This window comes from Mustela nivalis (genome assembly GCF_964662115.1).
Source record: "Mustela nivalis genome assembly, chromosome: 15".
Classification (NCBI taxonomy): Eukaryota; Metazoa; Chordata; class Mammalia; order Carnivora; family Mustelidae; genus Mustela; species Mustela nivalis.
In genome coordinates, this window is record NC_139034.1 from 11480735 (window position 1) to 11496594 (window position 15860).

The 15860-nt window shown below is 45.7% G+C and overlaps 1 protein-coding gene across 1 annotated transcript in view; it reads left to right on the forward strand.

Moving 5' to 3' along the window:
• Nucleotides 1–3623: 3623 nt before the first annotated feature.
• The window catches only part of LOC309848895 (uncharacterized protein), a gene marked incomplete at its 3' end in the record, with an annotated part of 31043 nt that continues 18806 nt past the window's right edge, over nt 3624–15860 (forward strand). Inside the window, exon 1 of the mRNA XM_082700934.1 lies at nt 3624–3753. The remainder of the gene's footprint in view (nt 3754–15860) is intronic.

Sequence of the window (15860 nt, forward strand, 5' to 3'; positions counted from 1 at the left end):
GAAAAGCACACAAGGGCTTCTAAGATACTGGAGAAGGTTTGGCTCTTAATTTGGTGGTGGATTCACAGGGACTGGTTTCCTTACTCACATGGTCTAAGCACTCTTTTGAATGTAAGATATAGTTACAATGATGAAAAGCAAAGCAAAGAGAAAGCAAAGGTGAGCATTTAGACTGAAGGGACACACAAGGTCTTAAGCAGTATAGATACAGATAAGTCCACATATGGACATAGTGGAGCCCGATGACAGAACATCACACGCACAGAGAGAATCTTCAAAACACTGAAAAGCACTTATCAGCAAGGAGAGATGCCAGCAGCTACGTGAGTGACATCTTCAAACTAGGCATCCCGGGGACTCCCCAGCTGTCCGGCATCTACTCCGTAGCCCTCAGCCTGTGGTCTTTGCTGCCCTACCCCGCGGCAGAATCCATTCTCTTAAAAGTCAGCCGTGACGCAGACTGACTGAGGGATGTGTTTACAGCCAGTCACCTCTCCAGGAATGTTCTCTCAACAGGGAGATGTTTTCAGCTGGAAAAAAACGTCCCTGTTGTTGGGCAGTCTGTTTTGCTGGAAACAAAATTCCACATCCAACCCCCGGCCTGGAGACCTCCCTGAAGTCAAGGGACAGTGGTGCCACCTCTGACTGGGGCTTAGCCTGGGTCTGTTGTCTGACGACGCTGTGCCTTGGCACTGAGGACTCTCCCAGTCCCAGCCAGCCTGTGTCTGGGAAGGAGGAGGCTTCTCCCTGGGTACAAAGGCTCATGGAACCTCAGAGTTGAGAAGTCCCTTCTGAAGCATCTGGACGCAACCTTCTTGTGAGGTCGGGCCCACAAGCCTGGCAAGCCCTGCGTTCAAATCCTGCCTATGACTCAATGGGGAGCATGGAGAGGGGCAGGTTCTTAAAGCCTTGGTTTCCTTCGGAGTCCAACAGAGACAGCATTTTGCCCTTCCTCATGGGCTTGTTAGGGGGATTGACTGTCATGATTCATGCTCTCAAAAGATACTCAGTAATCCTCAGCTTGACCTGCTCAGAGTAGCCCCCTGGGAGCACGTTGCCGTCGTGGGCTCTGGGCCTCTGCCCTACTGTGTCCCTTCAGCCTGCCAATCCAGACTCCCCTGACCCAGTCGTCCTTCCAGAAAGCCTTCCTGCCCGCCAGTATGGGATCCCACTACACTGGTGCTCACCCATCAGACCCAGGCCAGCCCTGGGGCACGACGTCCCCCAGAGCTAGTGTCCTGGACATAAACAGTCCTCCGTGTGGAGACTGGCAAGCTGGAGCCCGCTGTGCTGCCACCTGTTTTTAGAACAAATATTGGGATGCCTTGTGATGGGGCTCTTTCTCCCCAAAGCAGGGAAATGAGCTGCCCCCAGTTCCATCACGCCTGTCCCACTCTTCCCCCACTGTGGAACCATTGATACATAGCGTCTTAGGCCTCCTTGACTGCCAGAGCCCCAGAGCCTTTTCGTGGCTGGGGTTGAAAATGTTTGATGGAGGTCAGTTTGGTTTTTGATGGACCTGTTGGTGGGATGAAGCCTGGGCACTCCCTGCAAGCCAACACGAAGCCTGAGCCCCTGACCAGTAAGGCAGCGCACAGCCCACGGCAGCCCCTCCCCTAGCGCTCAGAGCTCCCCTTTCTCACTGAGTCCCACTCGCTGGTGTTTCTCTCTCTTCCTCCAGGGAGAGCCCCAAATGTCCTCTCTCTGAGGACCTATCTTGTGTGCCTGGTTAGCTCCATCTTCTGGCGGACAAGAGAGGAGTTACTGACGACGACCTCTATTAGAGTGTCAGATCAAGGGGACTCCCCCTTACCCGACTTTGTGGGAGAGGAGGGGTGTCAGCAGGAAGCCCGGCCCCCTCTCTCACACAAGCTTAACTTGAGGGATACCAAGGTTGGAATTGGCAGGGTCAGGGGGTCACAGCCAGAAGATCCTGAGGGTGTGGATGAGCTCTGTCCAGTGCCAAAGGCCCTGGTTGAGGCTCTGTCCATCCTGCAGCTTCCATGAGCAGCCGACGTGCATTGTAAAGGCCTCTCTTGCTCACACAGATCATGTGACTCTTGCTGTTGCCACTAAAACTCCATCTGCATGAACACTTGTCTGTCACCCACTGACCGGCACTGTCCTTGGAGGTTCGTCCCTGAGAGGATGGGGTTCAGCCAGGAAGGACAGGGAGCAAGCCGAGAGGAGTGGCCTGGCCTGTGCCCCTCTGCTGGCCTGGAGGAGGGTCTGGTTGCGCCAGTGAGAGTCTGGGTGATTGAGCCCGGGGGGCTGGAGTGGCTGGAGCGTGTCACCAGACAGGGCATGGGTGAGGTGTGTTCCAGGACACGGGGCAGGGGAGCATCTGGGAGAGGACATATGAGGGCGCTGTGGGCAGCCTCCCCAATGCTCTATGGTCACTCCCAGGGCCCCGACGTCATCACTGCTGGCTTGTCCTCCTCATGATTTCAGGTCTCATCTATAGAGTCCTGGATCCCTCCTTTCCAAAGCAATGCTTCTCCCTAATGCAGACAGCATAAAGGAGCCAGCAGCCAGTCCCCTAAAAATGTGGGTAAAGCGTGTTCCAGTGTTGGTGTTTACAGGAATCATTCCTAAAGAAACAGACATTTATGGCACAGACGTGCTTATCGCTTACATTTTGAGAGTCAAATAACTGGAAATGAATTAGTTGTTCAACAGAGGAGTTTCCTGAATGCTGTCACTGAGAATGCCCAAGAGCGACAGTGTCTGTCAACTGAGGGGACATAAGGAAAAACAAGAGATAGCCCCGGAACCTTCCCCGCCCCACTCTGTCACATACATGTGCGCACATGTGCACACACGCACACACACACACACACACACTACACTTAGAGGGTAAGGCAGAGAAGAAGGATGCCATGTATTATAGGGGATTATTCATTTTTTCATCTTTAAATCATTATTTACTAAATAAACATAGTCTGGATAAAGCCTAAAGAACTCTTTTATGACTTAACTTGTTAGCAAGAAATGAGAATATTGAAGATATAATTTTAATACTTGATAATATGCCCATTAGAATAGTTGAAACGTAGACTATCCAGAAAAATGAAAGCATGTAAAGGTGTCTCATGGCCCCAGACATTTCTCTCATGGTTTCTGCTTTTCAAGGCATGCTTCTAAATGGGAAACCTAGCTCAGAATGAAAATAGTTCATTTGGGGGCTTCCTGTGATCTTTGTTCTTTCAGGAACATTCCTATGTAATAAAATGTTATTTGTATAACAAAGTTTGCAAAGAGGGGAATCACGCTTATGTTCTGCAGACACACACAGAAGGCCATATTGTAGGATTCCAGGCAGAGGAAAATCCAAGTCGAGGTGAAGTGGGGGAGACAGAGAGCAGAGCAGCGGTTGCAGGGACTGGGCGAGGGACAGAGCAGTGAGCGATGAGGAGCGCGGGTGTCTCTGTGATGGAAACGTCGTAGAACGACATGGTTGTGCAACACCCGGAATGGACCTAATGAGACCTCCATATCCCACTGCAAAGGATGCGAGTAAAATTTTATGCAAACTCAAATTCTACTATCTTTAATTAAATCTAGTATGTAGTTATATACATATACACAAAAGAGAAGAAATACAAAAAAAGCAACGAGGGGGATGGGAAAGACATGCTTTCTGGTTGTAGCAAGCACGAGGTACTCCTCGGGAGCGGAACCTGCTTGCTCCAGGGAGGCAGGTGGTGGCAGCTCGTGGGCAGGACCCTGCTGGTCATCCAGGAAAGTCAAAAGGTCTGGTGGCTCTTCCGTGGCAGAGAAGTGAACGAGGGCCCTGACGACCATCTGCCCTGGCCCCAATGGGTCAGGGGGGGTCACTGGTCTTCCTAACCCATAGTGAGCAGCCATAGCAGGGATGGCGGGGGCCAGCTCAGGCCCCAGAGGTGCAGCAGGTGCCAGAGTGGCTGGTGGAACAACTTCCCGAGACACATCCTGATCTGGCTCTGGGGCCGGTGATGTAGCTCCAAGAAGAGAAAGCATCATCAGCTTGGTTGACTTCCCTTTTGCCTTTCCCTTTCCCCACCACTCAGCGTGGCCTGCGTTCAAGACCCAGCCCCCGGAAGGTGTCCCCAGTGGAAGCCCATGGGGACAGGGATCTGAGACGACTCACTCCTCTCGGCCCAACTACAATCTACGGAGGCTTCCTCAGGGTGGCCCACCCTGCCTCCTCCTCAGGCCCACATCAGTCAACCCCAGTCCTCCTCACCCCCAGCCTCTGGCTCTGTGGTCTCAGTGCTCTGCCTTTCTGGCAGCAGAAGCTGGGCACGGTGCTGCAGGTCCGAGCCAGGCACATTGACCTGCAGGTAGGCCAGTACAGCATGCAAGTTGGGAAACTCTGGAGGCTGCACAAAATCCCCTGGATACCTTTCCACCCACATATCCAGGATGGCATAGACAGCCCTGGGGAGGCAGAGAAGTCAGAGGACAGGGTATGCATCCAAACCAATATCCCAGGGACACCCTGTGGGAACCTGGGCCCCTGGGCTTCCAGCTCCTGTCCGAGACCAGTCGGACTCCTTGTCCACCTGCGACCTGGCAGCCCTGCCTGAGACAGGCCTGCTCCCAGACGGTGGGCTGGCCAAAAGCCTCTGGGAGTGGGAGTCCTTGATCAATGGGGGGAGCCTTGCTGGAACCCAGAGCCCATCTCTGCTGTTTGGGCCAGCTGCAGCTGCACCAGGGGAAGTCCACCTGAGGATCAGGGCAAGAGCTCCTTCCCTAGAAGGCCATCACAAACAGCTCACCACTCTCAAGTTCACTGATCAGAGAGGGCTGCAAAGCTGCAGAGCTCAGGGATATCACTAGGTAGCATTCTTTGTATTTTTATTTTATAGCCTTTTGTTTATTTTTTTCATGTTTTTTCTTACTTTCATCTTCTTTTAAATAATTCTTATTAGAAAGAGAGTGTGTGGGGGGGTGTGGTTGGGCAGAGGCAGAGAATCTTCAAGCAGACCCCCTGCTGAGCACAGAGTCCAACTCAGGGCAGGATCCCAGGACTCAAAAGATCAAGACCTGAGCTGAAACTCAACAACTGAGCCACCCAGGCTCCCCTCCAAGAGTAGCCTTAAATGAGAAGAAATTAAAATAAGATCAATCCTAAATATGCATGAATTTTAAAAAAGAGTAGGAGAAGGAAGAGAAAGAAGAAAGCCAAGAGCAGCGAGAGAGTAGTCAAGGAGTAATATGAATTTTACTAAAGTGTAGCATGAGACAAAACTAGAAAGAAAGAAAGAAAGAACTTTATTAGTAGTATCTCTGCGGTATGACCAAATGTGCTTTGTTTTTATAATACATACTTGAAAAAATGTCTTCCTATTATTTAAAGCATGCATGAATTATTTCAATTTTATTTTTAATATTTAAAGAAAGGGTGTTATATAATTTACTTTCTCAAATGTCTTAGGACTTCTGGCAGGAATCCTCCTCAACCACGCTGAATCGCCAAAGGTCTTGGAGGTGATCCTTGACTGTGTTCTCGAACATGAACCAGTAATAGTAGACATTCCTGCATCGTGTTTGTTTCTTTTATTGTCCTTGCCACAGTGATAAGTACTTATTAATTTTGCTATGTACATATTAAGTGTCTCTTTCTGTCTCACTTATCAACTCCAAAAGGGCAGTCACCTTTTCTGTTTTATTCACCAATATAGAATCAATTGCCTAGCACAATGACACATGAGGTAGGAACTCAATAAATACCTTTGAATGAATAAATATATAAACCAAGAAAGTGAAATCATATCACAGAGTTTGGAAGTGTAATCGAAGTGTAATCGAAAATGTATAAATGCAAATAAAAATTGATTCATTGCAGCAAATGGTTGCCAATTTGTCATCACAAAATGGGCCATTAGTGTCCAGATTGGTTTTTTTTTACTGCTTTCTCATTACTATTTTTCACTAAGATTTGCTATTCCCAAAACATAGCCATATCATCTGGGAAAAGAATAAACAGTTGTTTCTGATGTAGTGTAAACTCGTGAACCAGCGCGAAGGTGAGGCAATTGATGCCCCCAGAGCACACGATGTCAGGAGACACTCACGTCTAGGTTTGCGCAAGCCTCAGCCATGAACCTTCATGACTCTGCAAGCGAGTGCCTCCTTAAATTTTGTACCCTAGGGGCCTCCCTTGTCCCATTCTGGCATCTCTGTTAGTTTATCTATTATTTGTTCTTTCTATAAACTTATCCTTGGAAGAGAAAAGAGTGCATGTCCAGGCTATGTCAGCTTGCCAACAGCAGGTTCATGAATGTCCTTCTTTTCATACGCAGATTTCTTTCCCATCTCTTGACTGCCTGCCAGACCCACGTAACAAAACCTCCAGGTTGGCTAGGACGATCTCATTCCTTTCCTCCAGTCCCATACTGCTTTTTGGGACCAAGCTGACTGGCTGCACTAAAAATTTTTGTTATCCAACCTTAGCTGGTGTGTAATGAGACTTGTTACTCTGCTCTTCTTCATCACTCTGTGCAGGCCAGAGTTTACCAATGAGGTGCTGGGTCTCAGTGCATAGACCCCTTTCTGTGCCTTCAACATACTTTATGTTAAATACTTCCCAACATTTAAAATTGCCCATTTTACATGAAAATCCAGATGTACAAAATCTCAAAAATGGAAAAAAAAAACATATTTTTCAAAAAGATTTTCTTTTATTAATTTTAGAGAAAGAGAGAGAGGATGTGCACGTGCATGAGTTGGAGGAGGGGCAGAGGCAGAGGGAGAGGAACAGACACCTAAACAGACCCCATGCTAAGCAGGGAACCCTACATAAGCCTTACTCTCACCACCCAATCATGACCTGAGCCAAAACCAAGAGTTGGGTGCTTAATCAACAGAACTGCCCAGGTGCCCCATACAACACATTAAAAAAAAAAAAAAAAAGAAGAAATTAAAAAAAAAAAAGAAAATCTGACAAGATTTTTCTCAGTGTCTATTTGTTAGGAAAAGATTTCCATGCCCCTCACAAATTAAAGAACTGGTTTAACATACATATCCTAGAGACTTTCTTAACTTGGTTTGCTGACCTTCTTCGGGATGGGTTCTAGCAATTTGCTTCCATACAGCCTCTTTCCTTGCTGAATATGCATCAGCAAATGCCTTCCGTGTACATTAACACTATTCCCAAAATACTTTCTCTCAATCTATACACAGGATATGGACTGTATATCTGACTTTGTTTGGACGGATCGGGCCATGGAACTAGTTCTAGCAATGAGTGATGAGTAGAAATTTTATGTTTCTTATGGCTGAGCATTTAATTGTTAGTGCGAGCCTTTAGAGATCTCATTTTCCCTCTTTAGTGACAGGGAACATGGAATGTAAGAGAAGCTTTCCAGTCTGTGTTCCTCAGTGGCTTTAATGAACAGAATTCCCTGTCATTTTGCAATGGACATGTAGTAATACCAAGAAATAAACTTTTGGGGACACTTGGGTGGCTCAGTTGGTTAAGCCACTGCCTTCAGCTCAAGTCATGATTCCAGGGTCCTGGGATTGAGTTCTGCACTGGGCTCCTTGCTCAGTGGGGAGCCTGCTTCTCCCTCTGCCTGCTATTCCCCCTACTTGTGTTTTCTTTCTCTCTTTCTGACAAATAAATAAAATATTTAAAATAAGAAAGAAAGGAGGAAAGAAACTTTTGTTGGAACTGTTTGTTGTCACCACAAAACCTAGTCTATCTTGACTGATAGGATGCTCTTGGTCACATCCATAGTTTTGTTTCTCCTTTCAGATTTAATCAAGCCCAATGTTTTAAGAAAATCAAAGGCAATTATGTCACAGATTGCCTTCTCAGAGTTCTAAGATCAGAGCAACAGAGAGAAAAAATAGCACTTGATGCGGCTATGTGGTTTGAGAAAAGAATTTATAAAATTGACTTTCTATTCCAGAATGTTCTTTACAATGATTATTGTTTTTCCTTTCATAGAATATTAGGCAATTGTGTTAAACATGAAAATACACTCAGAGGTTTTTGTTTGTATTGTGTAAGAGATTTTCAGTATCATTATTAGGATTTTATAGAAATATTTTTGTAATATGTGTTGTTCCTATATTTCTTCATGGAATTTTATTAAAATCCAGTTTTTCCCAAAGAAACACATTTCTATTTAATGATGCAAATCAATGGAAAAATAAGATGTGACACTCCAAAATTCACTTTACACGTCATTGTTAAAGGCATATATCTATTCCAAATGAGGAGATGCAATTCTAGTTCACATAGCCTCAGAAGTAATTAGATACTACTACTAGTATTAATAATGTTACAACTATTCACGGGCGAAGATCAACAAACCCAGTCACACCTAGTTGAGGTGCTTTGGAATCAGAGGCAGAAGAGGTAGCAAGATTACGTGGGTCCCTGTTCTCTCTGCATCCTTCAGAGGAAGGCCTGCTGGACAGGGGGCCAAGAATGGACTTGACCATAGGGTTGGGTTCCTTCATAGAGGTTGGATTCCAGTGCCATGGGAGGGAACATGGACAGCAGCCTTTCTCAAGGTCTCCAGTGCCAAGCAGAGCAAGCTTGGGTGCCAGATATTCAGAGGACTGCTGGTTCCTGAGGAACTTGGGGGCCCCAGTACAACTGAAAATTGACAGTGGGTGCAGCTTAACCCATTGGGAGAGGTGTAGCCACGCAAGGACACTCATGCAACAACCTGACTGCCCATCCCCACACTGCCATGTCGTAGGCACCCATCACAGGCTAGCCAAAAATCTAGGTGCTTTATACTTGCTAGCTCTTACCTTCACTATCACCCTTTAAGATGGATATAATTATTTCTAATTTTACAGATGAGGAGAATGAGGCTCCAGGGAAGTTAGGTTACTTATCTAAAGTTAGCTGACTTGTAAATGGCAGAATCAGGATTTAAACCAGGTTGTGCTCTTTTCCTCTGTGTTTACTTATATGATATGATATTACCTGATATGATATTAAATAAATACAATAGGAAAATGGCTACTGAAAATACAATTCACAGTATTTTAAAGATACATAACTTTTTAAATAATCACAATATTGATCAAACTACATCTTCAAAATGGACCCTCCCTTCCTCTAGCCAAGACACCAACAATGATGACACCTCTATTCCTTTTTGCTAAAGAGTGGCACTTGAAACATTGGAAAGAACCTGGTGCTTGCCAGAAGTCATGGCCTTGCACCAGTTCTGAAAAGATCTAAAAAAATTTGAGAATGTGGAGTTGGTGGTTGTGGTGGTCGTGTGTGTGTGTGTGTTTATGTGTGTGTGTGTTGTAAGGAGGGATTGCCAGAATTGGGATTACAGTGAATAGTGAATGGTCTTGACTACTTTGGGGCCTGAGATAACTCCAAATCCAAGGGTTCCCTCAGAAAATCCAGGGCCATTCAGATGGCCTTAAATACTTTGAAATGAGGGAGAGTACCCAAGACAAAGAGAGAAATCACTGGAAGCTCCTGTACTGACCTGTCAGGTCTTCTAAGACACTTGCAGCCAGTAACTACCCATAGTGAATTCTGAACTCCCTCAGAATTCAGGAATGCAAGCTGAGGTTTAGTGACCTCTAAGAGCTGAGGCGGTGGGACATCTCCCCCAGCCAGGTGGGACATCTCCCCCACCCACCACAGGCAACTGTGTTCTTTAGAAAAGAGCAAGGGGCATGAGCTCCAGACACCTGTTAACTACAGCCTGTTCTTCTCACGCCTCAGAACTCCATACATGAGAAAAATAAACTGGGTCATCGCTGCTGGTGTAGGGACTTTGTGTCAGGTTTTAGGGGAAAAAGATGGGCTTTAATATAGCAGGATGATCTGTCATCATTTTCTGGAAGCTAATTATAAGCCCGAAACCAGAACATTGCCGATTTTGGAATCTCCTCAGAGGATAACAGAAAGCTGACAAAGACTAGCTTTCAGCTTAACTTTGGGCAAATGGTCCAACATGCTGTGGCCTACATTCCTCAGCTATAAAATAAGAATATACAATGACTTGTTTGAAACTGGGCCACAATAACATATTGAAAGGTGACATATAAACACGGAGCTATGGAATCATGGACTCTCAGAAGGCCGACAAGAGCATTTGGTTCACCCTCCATTTACAGATAAGCACATGCTTATGTGGTCCAAGCAGAGGAGGGGCTATTCTCATTTTATAGTGCTTCCAAGCAGAATTCACACTGCTGTTAGTCTATTTTGATAGTCCACAGCTTAAGAAATGCCTCCCGATGCTGTCTTAATTTCCACAGATTGCATCCCTTGAACGACCACTTCTAGAGTCCTTGGGCATCCCTGGTACCCTTGTTGGACTCACTGTGCTGAGTTGGGATATCCCTCTTGTTGCTGCCCCAGGTAGGGGCCATGCCTCTGAGGCAGGAGGTCAACATCACTGGAGAGAAGAGGTAATCCCAAGATCTTCAGCAGGAAAGAAGAACATGGAGGGTGGGGAGACAGCTCTGGCTCTCGGGGCCACAATCCCTCAGGGATAGACCTCAAAGGCTCTACAGATACTTAAAGGACTCCCAGAAGGTAAGGGTTATCCAAAGGTCTCTCCCATGGGGGCAGTCCAGGAGCTAGGTCAAGAGGTGTCCATGCGAAGGACCTCAGGACAAACAGGTGATGGCTATATGTCATAAACCAGACTATCAGTGTATATTGCTAAGTGTGCTTTATTGTCCCAAGACTTTACTCCAGATCCCTCTGGGACAAGAATTTTCTTTTCTCTTCTCTTGGAGAAGAGATTTGTGGAAATGTTGGGCTGCACTGTATCATAGCATTTCTTCTGTGAGAATATTGGCTGTTTTCCCCATGGATCATGCTGTCGCAGATGCTTCCTTGTCCTTCTCTAAGCTCTTCATTCACTCAACAAGCATTTCATGAGCACTTACAATGGGCTAAGTGTTGAGAATCTAGCTGTGAGCACAATACACCTGGCATCTGTCCTCAGGGAGGGTACAGTGGACAGAGATCAGACTCCCCCGCTCCTGAGACTGGGATCCTACTATCTCTTCACTGCCCCTCCTCACATTCCACTCCGCCCTCCGACTGGGACACTAGCTTACTGACCAGGGTAAAGTATCCTCTCCCTGGAGATTTCCTGTTGCCTACACCAGGACCTTCTCATTGTATGTGCTCTCTTCGTATCTCTGAATGCTGGGGGACTCCCAGGAAGACAACCCTGCACTTGCTAGGTGATGTTCGGAAAGTACATGGTTCATTCAGCAAGTACCAGACTGTTAGCCAGCTGTGTGGATGCTGGGCTGCTTCTGGACCAGGAATTAATTGCCCCCATCAAGACTGGCCGGTTTCAAGACAGTCCTAATTGACGAGGGAAGCTCACTTGGCTGCTATGAAACTAGCCAGATGCCCACTGCTGTGCCCTCAACAATAAGTCACGTTCAATTCCAACTCGCCAGATGCCCACTGCCATGCGCTCAACAATGAGTCATGGTCAAACCCCGGATGTTAATGAAATCACAAATCTGGATGACGCTCTTGACACCTTGAACGTGAATGCTAAAATAAAGGGCCTTGGTAATAGGACTGGCCTTTCTGGAACACCACTAAGCCCTCACCAGTCAGGTTCCAGCTGCCAAAACAGGGACCTCATAACCGGCTTGCTGTCACTCCAACCCCAGAGCTTAGCATCATCTGGCAGTGGCGGCATGAGAGTTAAACAGATGACATGGGATAAAACAAGGCAGGATACTTCAGAGGCAGATAATTTACAGGTTACCTGTGCACGTTTTGCCTTTTGACTTGTCCCTCTTCCCCCCTGCCCCGACTTTGCCACTGCTGCCAGGCTGGTTTCCTAGAAGGGAGCAAGAAAACAATTTTATTTTCTAGGAGCGCCCCTGGTAAGTGTTTAGGAAAAGTTCAAAGTTAAAAATTGCCTACATGAGGTTTTGGAACAACCTCTTTAATGATAATGACCCATATTTTCCTGGTTGAATTCCTCGAAAGCCCTCTGCCTGTGTGAATACAGCCCTGGACAGGTGGGAGCGGAGGGCAGGCAGAGGCTTTAGGAACTCCCACTCCATTCGAGTATCCTATGATGTATGGTGGGTGTATTCCCAGAAACCGCCCCCCACCGCCTCCCGCAAATGTTGTGATACAGTTATCTCACGGAAGAGAAAAAGTACCGGGGAAATCAAGCTACCTGACTCGGAAAGCTGGTGGTTTTCTTTCCTTTGATCTGTTTCTTAGGAAAAAAAATTCTTAAAAAAAAAAAAATCCCAGAACATCCAGTATAATAAGCCTGACTAACTATAGTATTACACGCTCACTAACTAGCCTCAGGCAAAGTAGCAGCCTTGAGCCTGAGACTTTCTCTCAGAACCTCTCCAGTCCCAGCATCTGTTGTGCTTGCTGTCACCTCCAGGGTCACTTCAGCATTTCACCTCCTCAGGTTCTGAACCAGTCCCTCCCACGCGGAGCTCGACGCAGCTGCTCCAGTGCAAGCCAGGGCACGAGGAGCATTATTTCAGATGGAACAAGTGTCTGACAGAAAGCTTACACAACTGCAGCCGGTCCTGGACAATCTACCTGATCGTTTCACCCCCAGCCAGGTGGGTGTTCCAGAAGCAGGTGGCGCTTTACAAGAGAACAGCGCGATGGCATGAAATTGCATCTCCTGATTCGATTCCCCCCTAAGCATCGCTTGCTCATCCCACCAGTGACGGTGGACAGACCCGGTGGTGCCTCCCACCCCACTTTCAGCTTAGTCACCCCAAGTGATTTATATATGCGAGACCACCCTTGTCTCCAGATAAAATAAGGAAGGGAATCGGATGGGTGTTGCGGTGTCCTCTGCTCGCTGCCACACCCCTTCCTGTTCCTTTTCCCTTCAGTCTAATGAATTGTTTGTCTTTCTTTTCCTCCCACTCAAAAATGCTCATGCTTATGTGTGGGGTTTTTTGTTTTGTTTTTGTTGTTTTTGTTGTTGTTGTTTTTATAGTTTCCAATAGAAACCATACTCATTTTCCAGGACATTTCTCCAAATTTTTTTTGCACTAAGGCCTGACTTTTTAATAGAGTCAGAAGTGGTTCTCATTTTAAAAACAGAGGTTTCTGGTTTCATGGGCATTCAAAGATAAATTCTTCACTAGATCTTAATGAGATTCTGAATCATAGTTTTAATTTTGCTTGTTTAACCACTTGTGTTGTTTTGTTACTGCTCTAAGAGTTTTTACATACGTCCAAAGGAGGGTAACCAGAAACAGTCCATGTAAGAGACAGTTCATGTAGGAGACAGAGTAAGTCAAGCAGAGACTATCTGAACCAAACAGCAAAAAACACTGAAGAGCCAGTCAAAAGTGCGGCTCTAGGGGTGTGTGGGTGACTCAGTTGGCTAAGCAACCCACTCTTGATTTCCACTCAGGTCCTGATCTCAGGGTCTTGGGATTGGTCTCAGGCTCTGTGGGGAGTAGGCTTGTGATTCTCTCTCTACCTCTTCCTCTGCCCCTCCCCCTGCTCACAACAAACAAACAAACAGTAAATAAAGGTTTTTTTTAAGTGTGGCTACAACAAATTATTAAAATTTTTAAAAAACTCAATTAGGTAACCTGAACTCTCTGTTGTAGGTATATCGGTCATGGATATGAAAATGTGCTTAAAATGCATAGAAAGGGAGCCTGGGTAATTGCTCAGGAGTAACTGACACCAGTAAGAGATTGGGAGCCAGTGTGGGGGCAGGAACTAAAAGGCAGTCATGGTCCTCTAAAAAATAAAAATAAAAATACCACATGGTCCAGTAATTGCACTACAGGGTATTTACCCCCAAAAGACAAAAATACTAGTTCAAATACATGTACGCCCCCCTATGCTTATGACAGCATTATTTACAATAGCCACAATGTGGGAGCAACCTAAATGTCCACTGATAGATGAACGGATAAACAAGAAGTCATACATTAAGTGGTATATATCAGCCATTTAAAAAATGAAATCTTGCCATTTACAACAACAGTGATGGACTGAGAGGGCATTATGCTAAGTGAAATAAGTCAGACAGAGAACGAGAAATACCATACGATTTTATTTATGTATAGCATCTAAAAATCAAAACAAGTGAACAAACTAAAAAAGCAGGAAGAGACCCATAAATATAGAGAATAAACTGATGGTTGTCTCCATGGTGGCGGTGTGGGGGGTGGGAGGGAGGGCAAAATCATTGAAGGGGAGTGGGAGATACAGGCTTCTAGTTATGGTGGGAGTAAGTCACGAGGACGAAAGGTACAACGTAGGGAATGGAGTCAACAATACTGTCATAGTGTTGTATGGGGACAGATGGGACCTCTGCCTGTGGTGAGCATGGTGTAATGTCCATTGAATCCCTATGTTGAACTAACATAACATTCTGTGTCAACTATACATCAGTAAAAAAGACGAAGAGGAAATGAAAAGGAGGGCACCTGCACACAGAGGCAGGCAGAGAGGGAGGACCAGGGGAAGACACAGAAAAAGCCTTCTAGAAGCCAGGAATAGCTGAGGTCACTGAAGTCAGGAGAGAAACAAGGAGGAGATTCTCCTCCACAGCCCTCAGAAGGAACCAATCCAGCCATCCCCTTGATCACAGACTTACAGCTACCAAAGTGGGAAGACTTCTGTTGTTTAAGCTGGAAGAAAATAAGGTGGCGGGGAAGTGAGTGAGATTTGACTTGGATTACTGCTATGTCACTGGATCTGTCATAAGAAAAATGTGATACTCATGTAATCTACGTGCGTACACATGCTGACACACATCGGCAAACATGGATACATATGTGTATAAAAGAGAACAGTAACCTTAAACTTTATTATACTTCTGCAAAAGTCCTATAGTAGTATAATCACCCCTAGAGGCTGAAAATTCTTATTATGCTGAAGCTTGTGGGCTTCAGAAGGCTTTGTCTTTCCTTATTGCAATGGTTCTCAGCCTTGGATGCTCGCTAGAATCAATGGGGACATTCAAATCTCGATGCCAACGCCATATCCTAGACTAATGAAGTCAGAATCTCTGCAAGGGAAACTGGTTCCAGCTTTTTTTAAAGCTCCCCAGGTGATTTCAATATGTGACCAAAGTTGAGAACAAGTTTTACTCTGTAACCCCTCAAAGGGAGGGTCTATGTCTGCTTTGTCTTTATGTCCTCACAGCACCTCAGTTAGTGACTTACATCAATATAATGAGGAGATCCGGAGCCTCCAATATTCTCAGAGGGAGAAAAAAAGTCCTAATAACCAGAAGTTAGTAATGTGTTAGGACTAACGCACACAGATTAATAAGTCCTAACACCGTTTCTCCCTCTGTCCCTCCCTCCCCACTTGTCCTCTCTCTTGCTCTTGCCCTCTCTTGCAAAAACAAACAAACAAACAAACAAATAAATAAAAATATGCAGTAGAATATTACTGATTTACACCAGTATGGATGAAACTGGAGGAAATTGTGCTCAGTGAAATAAGTCAAACAGAGAAAGACAATTATCATATAGTTTCACTTATTTGTGGAACATAAGGAATAGCATGGAGGACATTAGGAGAAGGAAGGGAAAAATGAAAAGGGGGAAATCAGAGGGAAGATGAACTAGGAGAGATTATGGGATCTGAGAAACAAACCAAGGGTTTTAGAGGGGAGGGGGTGGGGGGATGGGTTGGCCCGGTGATGGGTATTAAGGAGGGCACGGATTGCAAGGAGCACTGGATGTTATACGCAAACAATGAATCATGGAACACTGCATCAGAAACCGATGACGTACTGTATGGTGACTAACATAACATAATAAAAGAAATTATAACAGCAAACAAACAGATAAGTAAAAGCTTAAAATAAAGCAAAAAACCTTAAGTGTCTGCCTTCAGCTCAGGTCATGATCTCAGGGTCCTAAGATCAAGACAC